This window comes from Passer domesticus, chromosome 3 (genome assembly GCF_036417665.1).
Source record: "Passer domesticus isolate bPasDom1 chromosome 3, bPasDom1.hap1, whole genome shotgun sequence".
Lineage (NCBI taxonomy): Eukaryota > Metazoa > Chordata > Aves > Passeriformes > Passeridae > Passer > Passer domesticus.
In genome coordinates, this window is record NC_087476.1 from 32,199,295 (window position 1) to 32,221,720 (window position 22,426).

The following is a 22,426-nucleotide window of genomic DNA, read 5'->3' on the forward strand; positions in this document are numbered from 1 at the left end:
ACTTCAGTTTCTCCCTGGTTTTACAATTCTCTGCTTGAAAAAAATCCACATAACTGTGATAATTCAGAAAAGGCATCACTTGATTAAATAATATTAGGCATTTGTTACCTAGTTGAAAGTTCCTTTTATTTACTACCCATTAATATTAACGCATGTTGCGCATGTTGGGATCTGAACCTTTTGAAGTTGTCTCTGGTTTTGTTACTGAAGGAGAAAGTTATTTAACATTTTGTGCCTGGGGGACTAGAAGTGAAAGAAGTCCTTTGCTAGTGAGTCTTCCTTTTCAGACTGTGAGGCTATCTGGGAAGCAGCCCAAGCCAACTGGATACCTGCAGCGCAGCAGAGGCAGAGTGAATGCATCCATGGGCCAGAGAACAAAGCTGCCCTACATATCCTGCGTTTTTCACAGGTTAAAGGTCTTGTTTCTGTTACTCAGCTTGTATGTAACTTGTTCTGGAGGGAAAACAAAGGCAAATGTTTACACTGTCATTAGAAGCTTTATCAAATCTGCATCTGTGAATAGAAGTGAGGTCCTATCACCATGAGCTGAGGCAGTAAATGACAGATCAAAGGAGGCAGTCAGGGTTTATGGAGCCCAGTAGCTCAGTCTGGCCACTTTCAGAGGAGCCTCCTTCTGAACCCAGCTAGCTACATGTATGCTTATGTTAAAAGAGTTTCGAGAAATTATGCTCACGAACATAATGGTCACGAAAGACTCCAGAAATGGCACCCATGAGGATGGGACTCACACCATATCTTAGGTGCAGTCACTTCAGGTTTGTAATGCAGCACTTCCAGGTGCTGACATAGATCTTTGTTGGACCTGCCTGTATTTTCTATTGCAGTGCATTTTATTCTTTTAATATAAAGAGGGGTCAGAGTGACTGGTTTTCTAGTTGAAGCTAGTTGGGATTAATCCTGGCTCAAATAATTTATTTGGCTTACTATATAAATGTATGTTTTATGTTTCAATGAATTTTGAGCTCTCAAAGGAATTTTTATTAATAAAATGAGGTGTAGTTTATGAATGGAACATAATCTTGAATAATTGCTTAGAATATGGCCATTTGTTTTCTGATAACAGCCTATGGGCCTTGGTAATGGCTGTAGGATTTCCTTATTGCTGTTCATGGGGGAAATGCTGGCAGACAAGACTGCTCATGGCAGTAAGACAGAAAACCATAATTTAAAAAGCCTTTAGAAACATCTGTCATATAGGCATGTGTATATATCTATAAGTCTATAAATAATCATGACACCAGTAGTATTTTCACAGTCATTCCTTAAGGATTGTGGCTGCTGACTGCTGATGCAGAATTCTTGTTTCTATTCTGTATAAAATTTATTAGTGTTTTTAGATATCTATTCTATCTTCTCAGGGTAATTATCACATCCTACTGCTGCATATATACTTTGCACCACATGCTTCAGTTGGAGACATATGGAAAAAACAATATGGATAAATACAAAGATAATTGTTTCTTTGGCATGTATTCCAAATTGATATAAGCAGGGTTTTTGACATAGCATCCCCTGTAGCACTATACATTTTTGTTTTACTTCAGTTTTTCTAGAGTCCTGTCTAATTTAATTATTCTGTTCTGGAAGCTACAAAACTCATCTGGCATGAGTAACAGTGGCATGAGGTTTACACAAATGTCTCACAATGTCAGACTAAATCTTTCTATACAAATAATTATACCAATTTTGTACTGCTGTTCACCTGCATCAGCTTCTCTGTTAATCTTTTCACCCTTTGTTGTTCTGGCTTCATCTTTACATATTGTTCTTTCTTTCTAAAAATGCTTGTCCGAAATCAGGTGCAACTCCTCGCAACTATAACTCATGGTCATGTTCAAATACTAGAGTCACCTGCATCTTACAGTTGTCTCTGTTTATTGCTTCCTTGACCCTGTTGTCCTTTGGAGAGGGGCATGCTCAGCACTGTTGAACTGAATGTGAATGTTCTATGTGGTATATTTCATGCTGAAAAGAGAGCCTAAAACACATTACCAAATTCATAATGTCAAAAAAACCCAAAAAAACCCCACCCAATGTCATTTAGAGTTATGAAAATATTTTATTTTGACAAAAGTGGTCTGATTTTTGACAATTTTAAACATTATGTTACAGTATTCCATGCAAAATAAAACAAATTTTTAAAATCACTTTATAAGAAAGTGCCAAAATATTTTGACAGTGTCTGAACATTTTCCCCTCTTCTCTCCACAACAAAATGCAACAGAATCTACAAGATCTCCTTATTTGATGCAATTCTATTTCTTGGTGAAAAATATGCCAGCTAAACTTATTTCCAGCTGACTTTTGCCCAAAGTGAAAACTGTGAAAAGCCAAGCTCTATCAGTAAAAACATGAAAAATTAATTTATTATATAACTTGCAAATAAGCAAAAGGAACTGCCAAAGACATCTGAAATAATATTATACTCAAGATCTGTATCAGAAGTCCAGAAAAAAAAGTTGCCTTGCTACCTAGGCAGAAACCCAACCTGAACCTGTCACAGAAGACATCTCTTTACATGCATATTAAACAATTCAGAGAGTATTTGGAGTCAATGTGCTTCATTATTTCTTATTCACTGGAGATACTGAAGCAGGGATTACCACAGCACAGGTCTTGGGACACTTGAAACTTTATACTAGAGTTCTTTATTCTATAGTTTACAGTCTTGGCCCAGATGTAGTGGAAATTGCATGAGAAGGTTGGTTTTTTGCCCTGCACTGCATGGTTTTTGGTTGGCAGGGAGTGAATTGGCACAACAGCAGCCAATAGACTCAGATATCAAAGTAGAAGGAGTCCAATGAATTTCTGGCAGACTGCATGGCAGCTGTCCTAGCATGTGGCATCTGTACTGTTACGTGAAGATTTCAGTTCCAGGTTTATGATCTCACATAGCTGTGCTGGAGAAGAGAGGCAGAGACTGCAGAGCTGGAGGTCAGGGAGCCACAAATGAGGCCAAATTCCATTGCAAAGATGTTGCAGTGCAAAGGAAGTATACAAAGACATGGAGGTCTTCTGGGAGTGCAACCACAGCTGTTTTGCCTGTTTCTACAGCTAAGTGTGTGAAATCTCAAGCTGTTCCTCTCCTAAATCCATCACTGCTGAGTCAAGCAGGGAAGATTGAGGGGCACAATGCGGGAGTCACCAACAGGAGGTTTGCAACCACTATTTCTTCAGTGTTGTGCCATGAATATTAGTCACACCAATATTGTTTTTAGTGAAATTACACTTTCTCTTTGCAGTTGTTTGAAATGGTCACATAGTTGTTAATTTATTCACATTTTCTGGGAGTTTTTAACTTCCCGTAAGGTGAGGCATTATCACAGGGCACCGGACCTAGAAAATCATGCTGAAGTGTGGTCTTTATCATTCCCAGGAAGGGGTATAACTTCCCTTGGGATTCTTTGCAATGGTGTAGGGCTGTGGGTGGCCTAGGTCATTGCTCCTTTCCTCATGAGGCTGAACTTTCAGCTTGTCTATTGTGGGTGGCACTTATTGCCTAACTAACTGTATTCACATGTTCACTTTGATATGTTAGACCATGGAAAAATAATTATTCTTTTACACAAAGTTATGTTTTTCAAGTGTTCTCCCGTAAAGGACTTTTGGGAGCTAGTATGCTTCATGCAGCCTGGAGTACTCAGTTCTCAGTGTAAACCCAAACCAGCTTGTTGTTTGGTCCTAGTCTGTCCTAGAGGGTGAGATTCAAATGGCCATCCGACAAACAACTTCTTCAGTGAATGCTGAGCACTTTTCAGGCCCATTAACTGCACTGACTGGCAATCCATTCAGACTAATAGGTGCTTAGACAGCTAGTGCAGACATAGAAAACTAATTTCAGATGCCCTCATTCCAAACTGGATCTCACCCAGAGTTTTTCTGTAGCACATCTTCACATCTTTCAGCTTCCTGCCTTGCCCTGATAGTGCTGTGGTTCTTCAAGTTGAAACAGAGCAGTCATTACAAGATTGGTGACCCATGGTCCCAACAGGTACAAAATTATTACAGCTCTTGACACTTTTCAGTTTTGATCTGTTAATAACTACAATGAGCCTTGCTGCTGTTGTAAACATCCTTGCCTTATATGACAACAACTAAAAAGGTCTCTGCACTAGCAGACAGCTGATAGTGATCAGATGGACAGAACAGCAGCTGATATTTACCAAAATAGAATTTTTCTTCATATGCTTTGTATTTGTGTAATTATTCTATATATCCTTGTGTTTGGAAGGAGATAATGGATAGAACCAAAAGGCCAATAAGTTTTACATTAATTTGGATGAATTTGAGTCAAGCAAAAGGGAGAGATGAAGACTGAGTGAAACCATCTATCAATTTCTCCATTAAACTAATGGGTGTGAAATATTTATCTGTGTTTACATACACACCTTAGGTTTTGAAGTATTAGGTTTGAAAAAAGTATAATGGACAGAAGTTGGTAACTTGAGGGACCTTTCTTTGGCAGCAATTAGCATCACACCAAATGGTCTAATCTCTTAAAACAGATCTATAAATAATTTAAGGATGTTTCATAATGATAGCACTTCAGAAACCAAGGAAATGAATATGCATCTCACTAAGTGTTCAGTTAAGGCCATATTACCTCTGTGGTAGTAGCCCAAATCATTCTAGTAACCCAAAGAGTTGCTTAAATTAAGAGTTTCCTATAGTTATCTGGGGTAAAAATATGTGATATAAGGATACAGTGACACTGAAGAAATCTCTAGGTGACAAAGTAGTCTGTCCTTAATATTTGGAGAAAACAGCAATTTTTATGTGGAAGAACCCCATGGAAAGAATTACAGTATAAACTTGACTGACCTGTGATTATTGAAGTCACAAGTAAATCAAAGATATAGATATTTATGGAAATATTTTATATACGATCTTCTTTTTAATTTATTAGATCAGATATAATTGGAAGAATTGACAGAGACACAGAATGGATAAGGTAGGAAAATATCTCTGAAGATTATCTAGTTCAGTTCTCCTCTTCAATACGTAGTGAGCTAGTGCAGGTGATTCAAGACCATGTTCAGGTGAGGTCTGAATATCTTCATGGAGGCTCCACAGTCTCTCCAAGCAACATGTCCCAGGTGTTTGATAACCTGCACAGTAAAACAAAACAAAGCAAAACCAACCAAACAGAAACACACAACAAGGTCTTTTCTTATGTTAAAATAGTATTTTCTGCTTCCTGTATTGTCCCTTGCCCATACTTCTGAGAAGTGCCTGGCTCCCACTTCTTTACTATTTCTTATGAGTGTTGATAAGATTTGTTGAGCCTTTTCTTGTCCAGGCTAAACAGCACGAGCTCTCTCAGCCTGTCCTCATGTGTCATATGTTCTTGTACCTGAATCATCTCCATGACATCTGATGGACTCATTGTAGTATGTCCATGTCTCTCTTGCATTGGAGAGCTAACTCAGAATGGGATGCAGAACTCCAGATGTGCTTCATCAGTGATAAATAGAGGCTAAGAATCACCTCCTTGACAATGTTTTCCATCATGCAGTCCAGGATGCTGTAAATTCTTCTATGATAAAAAATACATCTTTCTGGCTTATGGTCAACTTCTTGGCCATCAGGTCTCCTGGGATATTTTTGTCAATCTACTTTCCATACAGCTGGCTCCAGCATATATGCTGCATGAGTTTCTTACTCCCTGGATGCAGGATTTTGCACTTCACTTGTTGAATTGCATCAACAAGGGATCAAAAATGAAGTTCCTATCAACTAATTTTTCCAGACTGTGGGGTCCCTCTGAATGGCAGCACAACCCTCTTATATATCAGCTACTTCTTATTTATATCATGGTTGTAAAGGGTGGGCTCATTCTCATCATCCAGGTCATTCATGAAGCTGTTGAACAGTATTGGCTCTAGTAGTATTGACTCCTTACCACTAGTGACTGGCTTTGGATGGACAGACTGCTGTTTAAGAAAAGCTACAATTCAGACCATTTTCAGTCTGTCTTACTGTCCATGTGTCTAGTCTGTATTTCATAATTTTGTCAGTGGGGATGTTATGGGGACAGTGACAAAAGTCTCCCTAAAATCAGGGTAAACAGCACCTATTTATTGCTCTTATCTATTAAACTTATCATGTCACTGTACAATAATATAAATTTGTTCATATGCAATTTCCCCCTTCATAAATCCATGTTGAATATTCTAAATTATTTTCTTGCCTTAAAAATATTTGGAAATATTTGTAGGATTATTTGCATTGTCACCTTTCCAGTGATTGGGGTGGGATTTACTACCCTCTAGTTCCCTGGATTCTCCTTCCTGCCCATCTTGAAAGTTGGAGTGATCAATTTCTTCCACTCCTTAGGAATTTCTCCAAATTACTATGATCTCTTGAAGATAACTGAGAGTGGCACTGTTTCCTCAGACAGATTTCTCAGCATTTGCATGTCTATCTCATCAGGTCCCATCAGTTCGTGTGCAGTTTATTGAAATGTTCACTCACCTGATCCTCCTCCACCTTAGTTGTTGTGAACTTTTCCACTGTTCTCAAGGACCTGGGATCCCTGAAGGCTGGTGTTATCTTCTGTATTTGGGGTGTGGAGGACCTCAGTCTCCTATTCTTCTTCATAATCAGTCCACATTTCCCCTAGTTTTCCTTTTGCTGTTAATGTACTTGCAGAAGCCCCTCTCTCTGGATTTTAGTCTAGGTGGACTTTGGCTTTCCTACTTATGCATGCAGAGAATGTGTGTATTCTTCCAGAGTCATCTCTCCCCTCTTCCACCTCTATTGTAAGGAGCTCCTCACTCATATCTGCAGGCTTCCTGCTACCTTTGATTGATTTCCTGTTCATCAGGATGTGCCACTCTTGAACTTGGAGAAGGTGATCCTCAAAAATCCTTCCTTGACCTCTCCTGCCTCTGGGATCATAACGCATGGGATTCTTCCAAGTATGTCCATGAATTGAGCAGAAGCATTGCCATCCATATGAGATATGAATCTAAGTCAGACACAATACTGTGACTTGCACAGTATTCAGAAATTAGCAGACCATGTAGAATTTCTTTAAAAGCTAGTAACTTCAAAAGGAAGTTGTTATGAGTACTCAAATACTCAAGAGAAAATATGATATTTAAAATTATCAGAAGAATCTTAATACTTCCTCTTAAAAAAACATGTTTTCTGATAAATATTTATACTGTAAATACATAATCTCAAAGGAGTCAGTTCCACATCTTAAGTATCCTAAAATTGTGCAATTTGGCATGTCCCTTTAACATAAATTTTATTGAAGTCAACAGTGTGAAATGTACAGAGTAAGTTTCCTATAAATTATCCCACAGATACTTTAAGAGAATGTGTAGAGAAAAAATGAATCTAATTATACTGGAGATGTTAAAATGATGTAGACAAACTAAGAAAGGCACTGAAAAGGCAACAAAGTTCCACAGGTTTAGAACCAGTTATACAGAGGAAAATCTCAGCATAGTTGGAGTCCTTGGCTTAGAAGAGAATGACTAAGGATATGACAGCAGACCATAAAATCATAAAACATATGGAGGTAGTGGGTCTGGAATGCTGACCTGGATCCAAAACTTAGGGAGTACCCACTGAGGTTTTTCAGGTAAAGGATGCATATTGCAAGCAATGCATAGTGAAACTAATCGTTAATGTTTTGCGCCACTGGACATTAGGACCCTCAAATAAAAGTGAAAAACGATAGGCCTATTGATTTGTCTCCAGACATACTGGTTTGCCTCAGGGAGGCCATGGACTCCCTCATACAAGGGAAAAGACTACTTAACATTTCTCCCAGTTCTTACATCTCTCCTGCAAACTTCTGGTCTTGGCTACAGTGATAGGCATGAAACTAGGCCACTTCTGGACTTTCTTTGCTCCACCATTGCACACCTTACAACTTTTATCCACAGACGTACTTTAAAGTCAGTCTGAGTTGGTAACTGCTGTTTAGGTTGTGTGAGAGCAACATTTCACATTATATTACATTGGATCTCTCTGGGACAGGGTTAACTTTCCCTAAAGCAGTTCTCTGAGTGCTGTACTTTATGTTTGCAGCTAGAAGGCTGTTGATAACACACCTTGATAACACACCATTGGCCATTGCTGAGCAGTGCTAGTAGAGCATCAGCCTTTCCCACAAAGGCCAGGAGGCTGGGAGTGGGCCAGAGCTTTAGAAGAGAAATGGGACAGAAGACCCAAACTGTGTAAAGCCATATCCCATAGCATGCATGGTCTTTTCTCGAGCAATAAAAGCTAAAAGAAAGGAGAAGAAGGGGGACATTTGTAATTAAAATTCATTATTCAGATGTTTCTCTTCCAAACCAACTGCTATGAAAACTGAAGCTCTGCTTCTGAGGAGGTGATTGGACATCACCACTGGTGGGAAATAGAGAATAATTTTTTTTTTGGCTATGCTTCCATGTGCCTTAGCTTTTCTTCATTAAACTATCTTTAGCCACAAGTTTTTAGTCTTATTTTCTCCCCCTAAACTGCTGAGGAGGAGAAGGAAGAGGGCAGCTTGGTAGGAATGTGTCTGGCAGCCAAGTCAACCTAGGAGCTCAAGAGTGGGGCTCTAGAATTCAAGATAATGACAGTAATTGCAATATATAAAAGGTAAAATATGGACTTAACATTGCAAGATGATGGAATAATTGTGGGGATTCTTTTTGTAATTGTGATGGGGGGATGAGGGGTCAAGAATGTGTAAATTGTCTTTAAATTTGTTTTAAGGAAGACTAATCTTCAAGGTATGTACTGGAGAACAGATTCTTAAATAAATAGAAGGCCAGCTTTTGCCTTGATACAACAGGTCTCTATTGACCAAAAGAAACCTTTTTGATCTAAGGAAGTGAGGTCCCTTTAGACTTGTCTTTGGTCAGTAGTTAAAACATTAGAGAAAATTAATTTTCTAGGAAAATAAAATGAGTTAAATCTAATTTGCTTCAGCCTCAGTAAAATGCTTGTTCTATTGATGTAAGAAAAATTATCAGGCTTTCTTAAGAAAGAGAAGCTGGAAGTTAGCAGAATAATTGAAGAGTCAGGTTTTCACACAGAATATCAGATGAGCTCATACCAGTTACTTATTTCACAAACTTAAAAAAATGTTGTCACTTCAAAAGAGAACTGGGTTAGCATTCAGGAGGAAATGGGTGACCCTGAAGAGTGAGGAAATTAAGCAGTACAGTACTCAGTAGTGCAAACCAAGATTTTTTTGTAGGAAACCTGAATCCCTAAATATGAAATATGGTTTGTTTAGGGAGTTATTTATTTGGTATGTTGTCTACAATAACTTGCAATAAATCCGAGGCCTGCTCTGGTGCTCCTGAACAGTACCTCTCCATTTTTACAGGCTTTGTTTAATCAGGCGTGATTAAACAAAGTCCAGGCATGGTGAAGCAAAGCTGCTATTAGTGCTGGAGAGGCTATTTTTTTAGTGAGGGTGTTCCCTCTATGGGTCCCTGTGAAAGATCTGTGAGTTTACACTTAATGTAGCAGCCACAGAAAAATAGGTTATACCAACCACCCTTGGCTGAGTAAAGGTCAAATGTTTAGTCTAGGCTAAAACTTTAAGCTTTGGACAATTTGGCTATTGTGTGTTTGTTCACAGTCCATAGGGAAGAGAAAAGGAAAGAGATGGTTAGCTGTTAACACCTCTATTGGTCTGCTTTCATACACGATGCCTGCCAGCACATGGCTGCTGCACAGGGAGGACCCTAAGCATGCAGAGGTCAGAGACTTTTGTGGCTTTCCAGATTTTGGCTTTGGTAACGTACCACTTGATTTGAAAACACGTTTCTGGGCAACAAGCATATGCAGTTTTGGGTCATCTGGCAGCCTTGTCTAGTCTCAACATAGCCAGTGCTTCTTGTAATCACAACACTGAAATTCCTAATTTCATTTATGTATTTTATATTATACTTCTGTAGGCCAAATCAGACAACACATGTCTCTGTGTCCTGACATGCCTCTGTTGCTATATTTCATGTATTTCACTACCTCTCTCCTCAGTTCTGTCCCTTCAGATATCTGGGCTCATAAGGTATAAAGGCATTTTTTGCTTTAAACATTCTTCTTTAGATCAAGTATCAATCAGTTTCATGGCCATGCTGTAGAGGGATGTAAGTTTCTTTTAATGTTCTGCTCTCAGACCAAAGAGAAAACTCGTATTTTTTTCTCATAAAGCAGGACAGTCTTTACATAAGACACGAGAAGGGAACTCTTGTCCAGACATAACCTAATTTCCTTTCTCCTTGAGAAATATTTGGACATGAACAGAAAATTGTAATTGGTTTCTATTTTGCTATCAATTTTTTTACGTTGAATCTACTTGAGATTACAAATTTCACATGAAAATACTACTGAATTAGTATGCTCTTCCCATTTTTTCCTACAATTAATTTCCTACATGGCATACCAAAGAAGGTGAAAATTAGGCTAAATAATTATGCAAAGATGGTGAATATCTTTATACATACCCCTGGTTACTTTCCTGTGAAATTTTAAAACCTGAAAATTTTCATTTGCTTGTTTTGAGCGGTGATGGTGAAGATACCTCTTGCTCCCACTCCTTCTGCAGCATGGCTTCCCTGTTGTCACTTGGGCTGCTTGCACAAGAAAGCTTCAGGCAGTGCCCAGCATAACCTCTGGGTTCTCTCCCAGAACATCATTGCACATTATTTTCCTCTTCTCATATAAAATCTGTTCATTCAGCTTCTTCTCCTGTCTTCCTCCTGCATGTGTGGAGGACTCATCCTTGCTCCTTTTATAACCAGAAGAGGATTTATTGCTTTGCATGCATTGTTCAACAGAAGTAGATATTTGTTTTATTCCACTGCAAAAGTCATTCAAGAACAGGGATGAAATATGATCTTCATCTTTAGGCAGGGCTCAAAATCATAGCAGTGGATTTCTTATTATCCATTTCAGAAAGCAAGGGCTGAGGAAAAACATTGGGACTGAATTATGGATCATGTTTCCAAGACTGAAATGGTATTCCTGACAATAAGGTACTGTGGGTTAACACAGTTTTGGTGATGCTGCAGTCACGCCTTCTCAATTTATACTGGAGTTTCTGATCTTAATACTCTTCTTAGAGGTATTTCACCATTCAGCAGAGTGACCAGGTTGTAGGATGATGGAACATATCAGAATAAGAGAAAGAGATGGAAGCTCTGTCTTTTAACACAACAGCAGCCAGTGCAATAAGTCTAAAGTGCACTGTTAACTGAACTCTTTTAAGCTCATTTTGTAATTTAATTCTGCGAAAAAAAATATCAGGATCTGTGATTATATTCAACTTTCCAAAGACAAGCTGAATTCAGCAAATTTGTATGGTTGCAAACAAGGAAAACCCTTGCCCCTCCTGTTCTCATTCTGGAAATCAGAGGCTGGTGCAAAATAAAAAGACCTGAAGGGTCAGAGGACTACACTGCTGTGGGAGTGGAAGGGTCTCTCTGCCATGCCTCAAATTGATTTAGTTCCTACATTTTGGATCTTAGTCAGAGCAGGATTTCCTGAACTGGTTCACTGCACTGGGCCAAACACAGACCTTTTTCTCATATTTGTTTATTTAAATGCAATATTATTAGTGACAAAATATTTATTTCAGTGTTTCAGTCTCCAAGTCTCTTCATATGCTCCTCTTTGTCTTGATGCAGCATTTTTGGCATCACTTGCCTGATTGTGCTGATAAAAATGTCACACTGACCTTCAGAAATTTACCTGCTGTCTGGAGACTGTGCCTTAAGAGTAGTTCTGATGCCACTGCCCACTTTGGCTTGTTTAAGCCCTTAACTCACAGAACCTGATATTGTGTCAGATCATCTGCAGCTAATTGAAAATACAACTTGACAAGAAGATTAGAAGGAAACTTCCCATTCTTACTGATGCTTGTTGGTGTTTATATCTTCACACCACTTTACAGGGCAGTTCACAGGATGGTTTCTGCTCTGCATACCATTGAAGAAGTGATATCCTGTTGTTGATTTCTTTGCCTTTTCTAAACTTGAAATGTTTCTCTGTCTCTGTTTCTTCCTGGAGTGTCAAAAAGACCAAGACCTTTTTGATTCTTTATGGCCTGAACTAAAATTACAAAGATCCAATTGATTATGAATTCTATAGAAATAGTATTTTGCACTGAAGCACTGTTCACAAAGAGAAGGTTTAGGAGCTCCAGAAATAGCAATTAATGCTTTAGACTCGCTTGATAAATGCTCCCTTAATTCATAGATAATTGTTCTGCAGAGAACTGGAGAAATAATTTCTCCTTCTCTGGGGATGAAAGAAAATAAGATTTCATATAAGCTAAGGTTTTTGTTTGTTTAGTTGTTTTTTTTTAATTTTAATTTTTCTAGGCTGGGGGATATTTATTTGGTTTCTTTTAATCAGTGCAAAAAGCAGGTGTTTTTTTTTGCTGGTTGTTGTTTCTTTATTGCATTTTCAGGTTGATGGACATTGTTTACATGCCCATCCTATCCTTCCAACCCTTGAAAAGAAGTAAACTGAATTTAAAATAGGCTAGCAAACAGTGGCATACCTGATTTTCAGTTTTCTGATCTTCAAACAGCTTTGTTCATGCATGCAGACTCTAGGATGGACAGTCCCATAGGTGACCACCAAAGTCAAACTCAGTACACAGCTTCCTCCTCTTTTATATATTGAAGGAGTTGCTACAGATTAACCTCTGAGATGGGTTTCATAAAGCAAGTTCAGAATGTTACCTGGAAGCATGAATGCTCTTAAATCACAGTTTCCTGAACTCAGGCCTTCTGAATCATGAAACTATGAGAAAATTACAGAAGAGAAGGACAGGTAATAAAACAACTTGTCCCTCAACATCCAGATCAAGACCTTATGTTAATTTGTTATTCACCATCCTGTTTTTCTAACAATGTTCTCAAAAATGGAGAAGGAGTGGAGAGGAGTGATTAAATAACACATCTGGCCCTGAAATATTATTTCTTAATGTTATAACTTGAAGGGGAACTACTGCAAATAGCAATTGTGGTATAGTTACTGTGCAATAAATTCTACTCTTGTGTCAGCACCCACTGAGCAGGGAAGAGGGGAGGAGACTGAACTGAGCCTTCATCTCATTCATACAGCGTGATTATACATGAGCTTTAAATCCAGCTCTTGTTCCACTTTATATTTTCATCCCATTCAGTTTCCAGTGAAGTGTTCCTGTGTTCTTGAGAAAAAAGGAGGATGTGATTAGGTAAGAGAGTAAAGCATGTATTCAATTACAGAAAGCATTATCATCTCTTCCCTAAACTGATTAGTTATTGTTCCCTTAAGTGGCACTAACTATGCTCACGTGCTCTGCAATCCAAGCCATAAGGCACAGGCACTGGCCAAATGCCAGTGCAGCACCCACTGACGCCATTCATAGAAGAAAGAGCCTGAAAAGACTCCAGTGGAGATCTTCTGAGGAGCTTAAAATGTTGGTCCATGTTTTTCAGGAATCTTCTTTCTGAGGAGGTTTCTTAGTGGCCCTTGTCCCTGCCAGGTCATGCTCATTCACCACTTAGTGCCACGTAGGAAAGGAGCCTGTGGTGTCCTGATTAATTCATTTGATCAGCCTGAGTTTATACAGTAGAGAAATGCAAGCACAGCTGTGATTGGGTTTATCTTGAGCTGATTTTACACAAGTTTCTGTGTGCTCAAGCATTTTATTTCTGGAGAGGTTGCTTATATCTTACCTTTAGGATTTTGATTCAACACTGCTATATAGTAATGTTTCATATTTTACATGTTTTACTGTGGTAATCAACCTTGGTAACATAAAATTGAGAGGACAAGGATAAAAAGAGCAAAGGATAGTGTCTAGGAGCTATGTCCTCCTGTATGTCAGTTTGGAGAGAGAGCCTTTAAACAAAAGCAGCCAGCTCCACAGGAAACCTCATCCCCAACAAGATAAAGCAGTGATCTGGAACTTTGGCGCTTCTCAACCAGTTGCCTTTTGAGAGCCTTCCTGGACTAAAAGGGGGAAAAGTAAAGCAGCTGCAGCTGCAGGAGAGTGTAAGGGCATCAGACTGCAGGACTTAAGGGTTGGCTGCAGTCACCTAAGGTTTGCCTGTCTCCTCAAGGAACCACCAGGAGCCCTACCAAAGAGCCTTCTCCCTTCCCAGGGAGATCCAAGGGCAATATTGGGCATGGCAGGGGCACACATTTAGTGCCTTTTGAGTGTCAACAGTTTTTGGGCCTCTGCAGGTAAAGAGGGATCTATGAACAGAGACAGGGGATTCTTGTAGTGTATAAAAATTCAGTAGGAAGGAAAAAAGAGAGACATAAAAGATATTAGATTAATTTTTTCCTGTGTCTGTTATTGTGCTACTGTTTACATAATTAAATCACTGGGGTGTGCCCATTCTTGCATTCTTCTAGCATATCTGATGAAAACTGGAGGCTGCCTAATATTAATTATTAGCATCACTCATTAATTATTAATAATTATTCATTTTTAGTATTATTAGCCAGTAACTGGCTAAAACAAATGGTGACATTTGGTCAAACTTATTTAAAATACTCAAAAGTAGAACACAATCACATATGTTTTGGTTTTTTTTGTATAAAAATTTGTAGTGCTCAAAAATTTCTTTGTGTGTAATTTGGAATCATGAAATTACCTGAAAAACTAGTGTATACCCAGAGGTTATTTAACTGCGTAGCAAGTGCTAAAGAAGGTTAATTATGAGCAGATAGATTGTATTTTGAAATTTTGGTCCAGGGCCTTTAAAAGTGAATGTTTAACAAACACTAACAGTTTCTACTTTTACAAGCTTCAAAACAAATATTGTTTGTGTTATTTGTACAGCAGTGAGTCTCATGTATGCATATTCCAATATGGCCATCTCTAAAAATGATCCTTAACAATAAGATCAGTTAAATAATGCAGTCATCAAATCAGTTGATGATCTAGAAAATATCCTGTGAACATAACAACAAGATATTGTGAAAGTTCATAAAAATACAGCCTTTACTTGTCCTAAGTTAGTCAGTATTTATTTAGTAAGGTAATATTGCCAGAGATATTAACTTACTAAAGAATGAGAAAAATTAAGAAAAGTGAGTTACATAGACAAGACTCTGGTTATTTATGTGAGACAGAAGCTTGTCATGAGAGTTCTCTTCTGAAATAAGCTGACACTGAGCACTAATATGTCACAACATACCACAGATTAATTTCAGTTCAGTCAGCCTCAGATATAATGATTAGTACAGATGATATTTAACTCTGCAATTTGCATACTGTGGATTAATGCTCAACCTGGGTGGTTACCATAAGTAAGACATTCATCTCTCTCCTACATTCCTTCATCTGCAGATATTCAGGCACAACTTAGTTCCCAGTGAGCAATACTCACTACCATGATGAGCAATAGGAAATGAAAAGTTAAATCCAAAAGCAAAGAATCATCACTAGGTTTATAAATTTAGCATTCAGATCAAGTAACTTATACAAGTCTGAACTGAAAACACTGTAATTATTTATATCTCTATGGGAAACTTATTGCTTTCATAAAACATCTAAATATATTGACAACCAGTAAATATTCATCATTTGAAAACTACTATCCAGCTTCAAGTTTTGCAGTAATTAATTTAGTTCTGACAGGGTGAGCAATATTCTTGATTTTCTTTAAGACTTAAAAAAAGGTCAAATTTGAGTCTCATATTTTTCTTGTGAAAGAACTGTAGAAATATATATTCCAAGAGAACCAAACAGATTTGTAGGCAGCATCAGGAAATGTAATGTTGGCATACCAGACACATATTTGATTGAAAAATATGTTTTTCAAGCTTTTTACTTACTGGTTGCAGTGGTAGGTGTTAACTGCTAAGCATGAAAAATCGAACAGATTCTTGAACTTTGAAGAGCTCAGCCTGAAGATATTTAGTATTTTAAATAGTTGTCTTAATATATTTCTTGAAGTTTGCAGAAGCTAAGGATTTTCTGGTAACATATGGAGTTTTGTGTTTTTGGGATGCAGGCATATTTTGTAGTTATGATCAGCCATTAGGGTCTATAATGTCTATCATCCTAGAAATTTTATCTTTATTTCAAAGGTTTATGTCTTTACATGCCAGGGAAACTATGAGTCCAGATGACTACCAATACTAAAAAATCCTTAAGCCCTTTCTGTACTGTGATGTGCTGTTATCTTTTAGATAGAATTTCTTCTTGTTGACACTAAACAGTATTACTTTTAATATTACCTCCAAAATGTAGTAGTACCGTATTTTCAGGGGCATCATATATTTCAGAAAGGTATCCTTCAAATTTCATAATTTCTCTCAAAGACATCTTGCTCTGGTGCAGGAAATTTCATAAGGAAAAGAAAACAGCAAAATGCTGATTTTTGCATTCAGCTAACCTTGGATCACAATATATTATCTATTTTAGGCATTTCAGTCTAAACCCAAGTTCTAAAAGAAGTCAGAGGAAACATCTTCTCTTGTGACTTTGACTGCAATTGGAGCAGTGTTTAAAATTACTTTCTTATATGTATGTGGAAGAAGTCTTGATGAAGATCTGACACAACAATATTGTGTTTATCTGGCAGTCCATGGACCATACTTGCTCAGTGCCACCTCTGCCAGAATAGCTCCTTGAATCTCCTGAAGGTTTTTACCTTGGAAATACTATGATCAAGATACACAATATGAAACATGGCTCTATTCACTGCCACTTTGCAGCATGCTTCAGTCTTCTCTCTTATTGTGAAAATTCAGTGTATGCCGGCAAAGCAACAGATAGGGGAAAAAAATAGGACCTTGCTCCTTGTACAATACTATTAATGAGAAAAGCAGCAGTGAAATATTCCTGTTTATAAACTCCTTGGTGGCAGAGACTCTTCTACATTTCTTTGTATCCACTGTAATGAAGTTCTTCATAGAGAGAAACAGTCAGTTTAAAAGAAAAAAAACTCTCTATTGCCTGAAATACAGTTTCCCTTGTGAAGGATTACTGGTTTTTTGATTTGGGTTTTTTTTCCCCCCCAAATCAGTAGCTTCTAACCATAATTATAGGGAAAGAAAATTAATTTTAAAAGGTATAACTTTTTTCATTTGAAGTAGGTGTTGCAGTATTCGTCCTTTTGAAACAACAAAAATGTTTACATTTTTGTTTCCACTTTCAAGATGTTGTTTCCCTTTCTCTGAAGGAATAGAGCCCACCTATCATAGGAGTTGCTGTTTCAGGACTTTCAATGATTACATGAAGATATGCTGTTTAAATTTGCACTCAGTGTGAACAAAGTGCAAAAGCCAGTACCAAGGAGATATGGATTTAAGTGAGATGTTTGGAAGACTTTATTCTGTTCACTAATGTAGCATGGAGTAGTCATCCTCAGTCTGGGAAATAACTTGCTATTGTCATAATGTCTGCAGCTGGAATAGAATTGACTCAAATTGTAAAAAAAAAATTGATTTTGGAATATACTCCATACAGAGGTATGGATTTTTCTGTCAAAAATGATTACACACTGAGAAACTGCTGACAGTAAAGTCATGTCCTTCCTTCCTTCCTTCCTTCCTTCCTTCCTTCCTTCCTTCCTTCCTTCCTTCCTTCCTTCCTTCCTTCCTTCCTTCCTTCCTTCCTTCCTTCCTTCCTTCCTTCCTTCCTTCCTTCCTTCCTTCCTTCCTTCCTTCCTTCCTTCCTTCCTTCCTTCCTTCCTTCCTTCCTTCCTTCCTTCCTTCCTTCCTTCCTTCCTTCCTTCCTTCCTTCCTTCCTTCCTTCCTTCCTTCCTTCCTTCCTTCCTTCCTTCCTTCCTTCCTTCCTTCCTTCCCCCCTCATCTCTTCTTTCATCCATTCTTATCCTTTCTCTCTGTAGTAAGAGAGAATCTTAGCAGGTTTCCTAACGAGCATTTTCTTCCAAAATATCTTCTGCTGTACTGAAGATTGCAACCTCCCCTCCAACCCATAGATTTATTATGCTTAAGAAAAGCAGAACGGTTATGAAAATTTGAGAGCTATTTATTTATTTGCTTACTAATTTATTTTTGGTGCTCACATAATTACACCTGCCATGATTAGTTTTAATATGATGAATTGCAAAGATAAAAGTGTAGCATGCTTTGTGCCCATTCATTTCACTTGCAAATGCAGCATAGATCTTCCTTATTGCCTGTGGTGCAATTTCACCAATAAAACAGCTTTTAGAGAATGATGAAATCAGTCATCTGAAGCCTGTAGAAATGTGATCAAGTCTGGTATGAGCCCTACAGGTTTTTCTTTCCTTGTTTACTTTCTTTCTGAAACCAGAGCCTCAATTACAACAGATGGTTCCTTTGCCCTAGTGTGCCCATGGTTCAATTCTCATTAATAAGATCAGGAGATAACAAAAGAGGTCTGATATTGTGTTTGTTTGTGTGTTTAATATATATCTGTGCAAATGCTTTTCTGTAGAACATTGTCTTGGTTGCATCTCAGCAGGTTGTGTCCTGTCTTCCAGCTACCCTTACAATTTTGTTCAAAAGCAACCCAAATAAAACAAATATTATCATTTTGAGACCTCAGTAAAACAGGTTTTTTGGAACTAACTTCTCCAAAACAACATGAAGATCAGTTCCTAAACTTATCTTTACTGAAGATCACTCAGGAGTGAAGCTAGATGTAAATCTCCCCAGTTACAGAAGGCAAACATATTTTCTGTGACATCATCACTGCATGTGACATCAATTCTTTCTCTTCTGAAAGACTGACATATCTATAGATCATAAATTCAGATTAACTGAGATGTTTCTTTTTTCTTCTTTCCTCTGTGGTTTGTTGGGTGTGCTCTGTGTGGAAGGTTGGTGATGAAGGCATAGACAGGATTAGTAGATTTTGAAAATATTTGATTATTCCTTCATGTTCGTTTTCAGATATTCTCAGGTTAAATATGGTAAAACCTTAATTGTAAAGAAAAACTTACTCGTAACGGCAATGTGGTTTGGAAGTTGTTTATAAAAATCAACATACATAAAACCTTAATTTCTTACTAATGTATTTTCATGTGTCATATAAATTAAGCAAATAAACATGAGAAGTTTATCAGTTTTGAATAAAATCTATTAAACATTACAATACCATAAACTTGAGTGCATTCCTCTAGACCTGCAGGTTACAGCATACTCTCAATCCTCAGAATGATTTGTTCTTTTTCCTTAGTATTAAGCAGAGGCTGAAAGCTGGTACAAACCCTGAAACCATAATTACCTGCTTGCTCTAAAATCAAAATTAAAACAAAGGCTTGATGTATATCTAGCTAAGAAGCTCCTACCTGAACAAGACTTAATAACTTGCAAGAAACCCAAGAAAACAGCAGTACTCAACCGTGTTTGGCAATAACTTGAGAAACATTTTTCTCCAAAAACTTTCCTTTGCTCAGAGACATCTCAAAGCTAAAAAGAAGTCAGTTGACTTTAATTCCTTATTTTGAGAGCAATTTCTTACATCTGCCTTGTTATTTAAACTTTTAACTAATTCTAGAATTATATCCATGCATTCAGCCTTAAATATGAGATTTAATATAGTGGGCAAACTTGGTATGGCGACTCTTGCTGAAACAAGATGTGTTTAGTATAGCAGCTCTGTGGAATACACAACAAAATCTCTGTAGCTCACAGAGTTCAAGGAGATAATTTCTTCAGCCTGTGAGTTTTGAATCTTTAACCAGCTCTTGCCTTCATTATAGCTACCAGAACTACCTGAGCAGTGAAAGGAAGCATAAATAATCAGCCCCAAATGACAGCAGCAGTGAAGTTCTTCACCATGGGACATGCAGCACTGAGTATTAAGTCAGGATCTCTGCTTTTGAGATACAACCAGTAGCCCTAACTCTAACCTTAATTATAGCCCAGGGTTCCATCTCCTCAGAAAATATGTACATAAGGTATGGCACTTAAGAAATACCTTACCTCTTCCCACTCTCAGGCCCATTATCATTCAACAAAGAGTGTATTTTATATTTTATATTGCTTTGTTCTAAATCTTAGTGTAATTAAGTACAGGGGAGCTACCCCAGCAATGAAAAAATTCATCTCATACTGCCTAGAGCTGACACAAAATTTTTGCCTAACTCTACAGACCTACAGTTTTGTCCCTCTGGATTAGCAAATTCTGACACCATTCGTTAACTTTAACCTTTCCTTTCTAGTTAAGGGAATCAATCTTTTTTGAAACAGTGAATACTGAATGTGGCACCTGCCTTCTTGCCATCAGTCAGACCCACCTAGCACACAGCAAAAAAAGGAACTCTTTCATTTTTTAGATTTAAAAATCCAAGCCCTAACTCCTACTTTCAAATTCATTCTATCCCAAGGATCCATTGTGAGTAGTAAACCTATTAAAATACTGCTCATCAGAAGCATCTACTTTCATTTGAACTCTGAAATGCCATTCAGCCAAAATTTTAAATTGTTAGATCCCAAATGCTAATGCTAGCTGTCAGCTTGACTTTAGTTAAGAGGACCTCCTTCTTCTGGAAAAGTGGATGTGAAATACTGTATGAAAGGGCCTTTGTGTTCCTCAAAAACTCTTAGAGTAATCCAAAACACAGGGAAAAAACTTCTCATTGTTCTTTAGACTCCTGTGGTCTAACTCTAACCTTCTCTCTAGCAAAGAAACCAAACCAGATGGTGGAAGGGAGCTAATTTATTTGCCATAACCAGCTCTAACCTTCTTCACAGTGGTGGAGATCATGCAACATCCAATCTTACAATAAGGTCTTCTCTTTCCAGAGACCAATATCCTGTCTGTCATCTTCACTTTCATTCCAGCCAGCCGAGCCATCTGAATAATAAAAGAAAGCATAAAGATTTACCACAATATTTTGCCAATAGATGACCATTTCAATTTCAGTCTATGTGGGCTCCAGACCAGAAAAATTATTTTCAGGCTTTAGATTTCCCAACTCCTAAAATTCAAGAGCAGGAAGAACTAGGCTGACATTATTTTCTTTTGTTGGGGACAGGTATGTCACACATACTAATTGAAGATATGCTAGGTTTCTCTTTTATCTCTAGACATACTGACTCTATAAAGTTATTTTTAAAATATTTTAAAGCCACCCATCATTTGCAGGCACATACTGGGTCATGGTGCCTACCCACTGGGCATTATATGCATGCTGTACCTACATAACATAGAGAGCCAAAATATGGGTTTTGTACAAGTCCTTTGGCCAAATTCTTAATGAAAGAAGCCGCTGTTGTTCTGGCATCTGCCATTGCAGAGACTCTCTTGCAGTGAGATAAGATTGCTTAGATGTTGCTATATGGATCTGGTGTTCAGTAATAGCTAAATTCATTGCTTCCCAAGATCTTCATTCTTTATCCCAACGTCTCTGATCACTCCTCCTAGGTAACAATCTGTGTGAGAGAACATGGAAAAGACAGATTGAAAATCTGAATCTTAATGAGGAAGTTAGTGCAGAGATAGCAAAAAGGACTTCTAAAATACAGCCCAGCAATCACCAGGAAGCAATTTTACTTCTTCTAATATATATTTTGCCTTCCACTCGGTACTGTTGAGGGTAAAGTGATTGATGTTTAAAGTGCTTTCCATCTCTTTGATGTAAGTTGCTATGGAAACAGAAAGCATACTTATCAGATATTTGCAGTCACTTTTTGTTAAATCTAACTCTTCTAGGTTCTCTTTTTCTCAGACTCTTGCTGCACTTTTCAGCATCTGATGTCTTTAGCAGACCCACAACAGATCTCCTATGCTGTTCTGTGTGCTCACTTTCCTTTCTGTACATTTTAGCTGGATTTCTTAACAGCAGAGCTATAAACTCAGCCACTTTCAGCATTGGAGAAACCTCTGCCCATCATGGGAAGGGTTTTTATGATAATGCATTAAGCAGTTCAAAGGTTGAAAAGACACTCCGTTGCTCTTTTAAATATTTATAATATCCATTGCATTATGTAAATGCAGTTAAACTATTAGCCTTTTGTAACAACTGTCATTGGATGTGCCATGTCAAGGTATTTGGGGCACTGCAGCCCTGTGCATACAAATATACATGTTATATGGTTTTAGCCCTTCAGGACTTTGCTGCTGCTACTACCTCAGAACAATCTTTCCCTTTCCAGAACTGTGACAGTTGTAATCAACAGAAGAGAGGAAGGAATCTCTTTTGCTTTCTGTTTGATTTTACTTACATTTGGGTACTCTCCTTGTTACAACTCTAGTTACAAATTTTGAATTTTTTACTGATTCTGTTCTGTAGCTGAGAGAAGAAAGGATGATTTAATCATAAAGAAAGATGAAAGGGTTTGTTTATGTTGGGGTTTTTTATACTATTTGTGTGTTTTCAAGGGAGAAATTTTTCCATGATGCCACGAAGAAAAGCAAAAAAGTAGGATTAAAAAAAAAATCTAGCTTTTTAATAGGGTCTGACTTACCCCTTTGAGGCACAAACACAAAAGC

At 37.7% G+C, this 22,426-nt stretch overlaps 2 long non-coding RNA genes across 5 annotated transcripts in view; one reads left to right on the top strand and one right to left on the bottom strand.

Annotated features, from left to right (window-relative positions):
* Nucleotides 1-22,426, top strand: part of LOC135296297 (uncharacterized) — a 34,925-nt gene that overhangs the window by 1,336 nt on the left and 11,163 nt on the right. The window lies entirely within an intron of this gene.
* The window catches only part of LOC135296295 (uncharacterized), a 112,382-nt gene continuing 94,851 nt past the window's right edge, over nucleotides 4,896-22,426 (bottom strand). For 2 of the 4 annotated variants that reach the window (XR_010358359.1, XR_010358358.1), the window contains exons 3-4: nucleotides 21,136-21,366; nucleotides 17,662-20,788 (exon numbers count right to left, since the gene is read on the bottom strand). This is a non-coding gene — a long non-coding RNA (uncharacterized LOC135296295). Of the gene's footprint in view, nucleotides 5,130-17,661; nucleotides 20,789-21,131; nucleotides 21,367-22,426 lie in introns of those variants that run through there. The other 2 variants (XR_010358360.1, XR_010358361.1) reach the window with 2 other exon arrangements.